The sequence below is a fragment of the Ammospiza nelsoni genome, chromosome 5, assembly GCF_027579445.1.
Source record: "Ammospiza nelsoni isolate bAmmNel1 chromosome 5, bAmmNel1.pri, whole genome shotgun sequence".
Classification (NCBI taxonomy): Eukaryota; Metazoa; Chordata; class Aves; order Passeriformes; family Passerellidae; genus Ammospiza; species Ammospiza nelsoni.
The window spans coordinates 21,775,425-21,781,502 of NC_080637.1; positions in this window are offsets into that span (position 1 = coordinate 21,775,425).

The window sequence follows — 6,078 nt, forward strand, 5'->3', positions numbered from 1 at the left end:
ATGAGGAGGATAACTTTGCTTAGGTAATGTTATCGATGTTACAAGGAACAGGCTGTTTGAAAACGTGGGAGATCTTTTATTCTTGGACCTTTGCAACACAGTTCTTGGTCCAATATGGCTGTACCATGTTACCTCCAAATCAAGTGACATGCTGCAAATTTGGATTTCTTGTCCTTTAATTGGTAAATAACTTTAAATACCAGCAGTGCATATGCCTCGTTTTACATTGAGGGATGGATTAGGGAAATATATTGACTTGCTTTCCACTAGAGTGAAAATACTTTCTCTGAAGTCTATAGATAACAATAAGCAAAGAGTCAGGCAATGCTGCTTTAACAAATCTACTCACTTCAAGTGCACTTATCTACAAATAACTCACCCTGACAAAGAGTACTGCCTACATAGATGGTGCTTCAGTTTTTGAAACTCAAAGGTAGACAAGCTACCCTCCTTGGGGACCATTTTGCAAAATTATGTGCACTAGATGCAATCTGGTCCAACTCAGACAAAAAACAAAAGCATTTTCTAAATGACTACCTTTGAGTCCCAGGAACAAATTGCCTCTATTAGCAAGGATTAGGTGTTCTAAGATTACAGAGAAATCACTTGCCTATTTCTTCAATGCAGTGGAGCTTTGACTCCATCACAGGATATGCTGGAAACATGAAAAGCCCATGAAAAATAGACCCATCCAGTGCAGCAGCTCTCAAACCAAAATATTAAAAGGCTGCACACCTTGTCCACACTATCATGGCCTTGGAGAGATATTGGGAAAATCTATACAGAGATGGCTAACCTTTCTCAGTATTTTATTTCAGTGCAAATTCAAATGCTTCTGCTGGCTATCAGTCGCCTCCAGAGGGACCAAGGCCACCAGTGCATCCCAGCAGCAGCTGGACAAAGTCTGTTCATGGGATGTCACAGGACTGCCTGTCCACTCTATTAAAAGCTGTGCTTCTTCAAAATTCCTCAGACACAATAAATGATCCCATCCTTCATCTGAATGAGTGCAGTTCCAGGTGCCTGCAAGGAGGATTACCTAATCATGTCACACAGAGTGTGGCACCCAACTGATTATGGAGAAACTGTACAGCAGGGCAGTAGTCTTCCTTATCCTGCTCCCTCCTTTCCAAGTGGAGGGCAGAGACTCACAGATGGCTTCCATGAGATGCACATCTCCTGTCCTTTTTCCTTTCCAAGCCACCAGACCTGCAAGGCTCAGGAAGCATTGAGCCTTGAGGAGGGTGCTGGCCAAGCCCCCCAGCTGCCACAGGACTATGGCAGCATCAGCTTTCTGCCCTTCCCCAGGAGTTGGTGAAGACCTGCTCAGCAGCCACACCTGAAAAGGCAAGAGAGACAGTATTCCAGGGCCAGAAAATGCAATCACACAGGTAGAGAAAAGGCTGGGATAAGTGAGGGGCTTGGACACCGTCCAAGAGCATGCAGCACTCAAGGGCTGCCACTGTCTGCTGCTTGGCTCTGCTGAGCTCTTTGCAGAACTGGGGCCTGGTGAAAGAACTATCCCTGATGGTAGCACACCACAAACTCATGTTTTCTCACACTGCCCATACAACTTGGACCACATTTCCTCTTCAGCTTTTCTTTTTATCCCAGTTCCAGATTGTCTTTTCTTCCTGGGGTCCTGTATGTGATACTGCAATGAAGACAGTGTCCTCAAGAAATGGGATGTTTTCTTTCAAGATGATTTTAGCACTGAGAAGACTCTCTGGATTACACCCATTTTACCAGGAAGCAAAGTGTAGAAAGAATGGAAATAAACAGCAGCTCCTGAAAAGGGTTAAAGCCAGGATGGACAACTGCCAGGTCACTTGTCTGAGTTGCAGGAGAAAATGCCTGTCCTGGCAGGGGGCCAGCTGAGAAAGGCAGAGCTTGCTGCTGTTGAGGGTAACACCATTGCCAGTGTGTTACAAGTAATCTGGAAAGGCTTCTGCTTAAAGCTGAAAACAACAGAATCCAGTCAGCAGTCTGTCATGGAGTCCTTGTATCTGCTGAGGGAACAGAGTATGACTCCTCACAGATCTTCCACTTCTTCTGCAGTGGAGGAAAATAAAAGTAGCTTACCCTGTCCCATGCCCTGAGGCTTTTAGATGACTGTATCCTCTGAGAGCCTGTGTTCTTTTAATTTACTAGTGATGGATAGTCCATGATGACATGAATCGTTTGATTTCCATAGTGCAACATCATCTCTTGCCAGTGATACAATTTGATCATATCACATTTGATGTCACATGATGTTTGTTCTTATTCATTGCTCCACAGATCTTAAAACCATCCTTCTCCAGAAGTAAAGAGGATGTAAGGACACCTCACACTTGATTTCAATACCTTGTCCTCCACCAACCACTCTGTGCTGTTGACCTCTGGCTCTAGACTGGATTCACAAGCACCCCCCATAAAAGAGTATGTCTGTTTCTTGGGTCGCAAGCATAACCCTATAATGAAGACATACTAAGGCTCTGGTCAGTGTGCCCTGGGATTTTTGAAGGCAAATGTACAAATGTGTCCTACTGTTTGAGGGCATTTGAGTAAGACAAATCCATAGGAACAAATGCTGCCCAGGTATACTGTATAGATGGGTACTTACTGACTCCAAGGCATGAACTGGCCTGGAAACAGTGCAGGAAACAGCCAGAAACCCTTCTCCCAAACCCCACTCCCTCACAGGCTTCCAAGTGAAGACATTGTGGTCTGGGTTAGGCAGGGTTTTCTGTGCTGACACTTGCAGGATCACAGTGTGTGTGACACTGACCAGGCTGGGGCACAGCCAGAGGCAGAAGAGGCTTGTTGGGGACATGAGCCAAAACCACAGTCTGTTCTGTTTCACAAACTTGAAAAGTTTGAGGTCACTATACACAATTCTTGTATTTGTTTCATCACCTGCTAGAAAGTCTTGTGACAGCTGCTACGTACACCCTGTCCTAAAGCAAGAACAGAGGCATTCATTTTAACATGCTGCTCAGGTGACTGAAAAAACAGCATCTTACAAAATAGCTTATTCAGGAACAAATTATGTATGTGTCACTGCACTCTGCAATAACTGTAGAAGTTTTATAGTGCATTTTTTAAAAACTTGATTTTGGGTTTTTTTTTAATATCATTTAACTAAAATTTTATGTTCATGATTTCCTCCAACAATACACAACGCAGTTGGAGAAGAAATATGGGGGAAATCATACTGCTAGAAGTAAAAAAAATTCATAAATAAAATGTGCTGGAAGTAAAACAGATGGTTGGCACCTGGTGGTCCTTTATAACCCTGGGTGACACTTAGAACTGTTCCTACACTTGGAGAAGGAAAAAAGGAAGTGAAACTTGTATGTATCACTGCTACTCTTGTGCTGCTTTTAGGGTTCTTGACATTGTAGGGTGTGGGATTTCTAGCTGTGCCTAAACTGAAGGTCAGTCCTGGCTCCTCAGCTGTCCACATCCCCAACCCTGCTCTTTTCCCAGAGCCTGGAGGATGTTGTGATTGTAGATCAGATAGCAGCACCACACGTGCTGGGTGGGCACAGTAGGGTACTCACCACCTCCCAGGCAGAGCCCGAGCACAACAGCAGCCTCTGCTGCTCTGTCTTGCAGTCAGTCACCTTCTCAGTGCTGAGGAGCAGGAAGCAGTGTGCTCACTCCTTGTCTCTGCTTCTCAAACACCGAGTGTGGATCCATGCAAGGCACTACATTGAGTATTGCTGCCTGAGCAAGGGGACACTCCCTGCACAGAGGTTCCCTGGCTGGCATGTTTGTGACCCCTTCAAACAATTCTGGTGCAATGATGTCTCCAGTGGTCTCCATCTCTGTAACCCTTCCCAGCAATACAATCTCAGAAATAAGATGCCACAGCTGTCAGTCATCAACAATTCATCTTTCCCACAAAGCTACTGGATGTGACAGTAAACACTCACCTTCAGCTAAGCTCATTCTGAAAAATTACTTGAAGGCAAATTGTTGAAAAACAGACAGGCTGTTGCAAATGGGAACAGTGAGACCAGTGCCTGTGCTGATTTGCCTAAGGTATGGATACAAGGTCACACAGTAGGAGAAATGAGGAAAAAAATCAGCATATGGTGCATAATGGGATAATTTTAATTTAAAAAATTGCTAATTTTCACCTCTTATTCCCAAAGATTCATTTGGCTAATCTGGAACCTGACCTCCTCCCTCCATGGGCTGTTCTTAGGTTGCACTGGTACTTGATGACACCACACAGAGGAAGATTACCTCATTGGTCACCTCCCAAGGAAATTCTGCACTGAGCAAAGCAAGGGAAGGATAGGAGGCAGCACTGCTTTTATACCAACTGCAATAACCTGCAAAGAAGTTGTGTCCACTCCACAAACATTGTGCAGGAAGGGATGAGAGAAGGGGTTCAGATTAAGGAGTGATTCAGTGAGGGGAGCTCTTATGCCAGAAGCATGGCTTTCCATGTCAGGATGATTGTTCTGAAGGATGAGGCACTACTGCCAAAAAGCATGACAACAGGGATATTGATACCACTGGTGCAGAAGTAGCTCTTCTCATGTGTTGTACACATAGTGAGTACAATTCCAGTGTATTTTACAATGGCTCTACTCCTTCAAAAGTCGATGAGAAACAAGAGCATTTGAAATTCACCACCTTTGCCACCAAGTGCTGTTTTTTTCATCATACAAATTGTCACTACATGGATTACACATTAGGTTTTGGAAGGTCATACGCACCATCGCCTTTCAGAAGCATCCACCACTTATTTATGTACTGAGCACTCAGCATTTAGCCAAATTATTTTCATGTTACCACAGAACAATGAGCTCCTGTAGCCACAGGGTGAGACCACAGATATTATGAGCAAGTGCTGTAACGTTTACCATGTCTGTAGTAAGATTCCTATAACACTCAAGAAAGATTCTATCAAGTCTGTGCTGTATGTTCTTAGCAGCTTATGAGAGCCACTAGCCTAAAAGCATTCTCAAACAGAAGTGACAAAAAAGTTGCTATTTCTATAGTTCATGTACCTAAGTGCAAGAACTGCATACATGACTTATAGCCCTTTCAACACTACAGCAATCAATTGATTTACAGCATCTTTAGAACTCCATGCCTGAACTCCTCCTTCTTAGATCTGCAAGTGTCCTTGAAACACCTGGCCACTGAGTGTCTGTCTACTGTTTCTTGAGATGAAATTTCCATATGCAAATAGAATTTCCATACTCACAGAAAAGTTCCCATCAGAGTGCACTTAAGTGAAGTACTTGGAAGAAGGTATCTGTAAGATGTTAGCGAAGCACCAAAACTTAAAAAGTGAATTGCTTCTTTAATCTGTTTCCAAAGGACTAATCCTACTTCAGATCCCAGCTATTTTATGTTGTGTACTTGAAGATTCTAAAGATTGAGGAATGGACAGAGTACTCCACAAACACAATTCCGTTTACAGTAACAATGCTTAAGAAATCCATTAATTTTGGGGGTTAATAACGTCAGAGAAGATGCACATGGTCTCACCAGCTATCTCACTCTCTAAGAAAGAAAAATATCCACTACAATTCTAGACTCTTTCCTTTCCCAATATAGAAGGACAGGATTGTCTAGAATATTTTATTTTTCAATTCCAAAAGAATATTCATATGAATAATTCACATTAGTGACTGGAAAAACTAAGTAACTACAGATACATAACTTCTTTTCTCTAGAGTAAACAACTTTTCTCTAGAGTATGTGAAAGTGTTCTGAATATCAGCATTTTGTTCAAATAAGAAGCTCTTAATTATAGTTTTAATTGATTAATTGATTTAATTGATTGAATGTACTTAACTCCATGTGTTAGAGGGAAGAAATCCTGTGTGAATAATTATATGCAACATTCAAACAAACCAGTCATTTGTTTCCACTGCACAATTTATTCAGTTTCAAATTAGAAAAAAAGTACCATGTATTTGACAATTTGCATGCATAAACTCAAAACATTTCAGCTCAAAAAATTATTGATTTCTTCCAGTCTTGTATTAAGGCGTTCAGGAGTTTAACTAGGCAGACAAATATCTGGATTCAAAAAAAAAAAAAAACAAAAAACAAAAAGAATGAAAC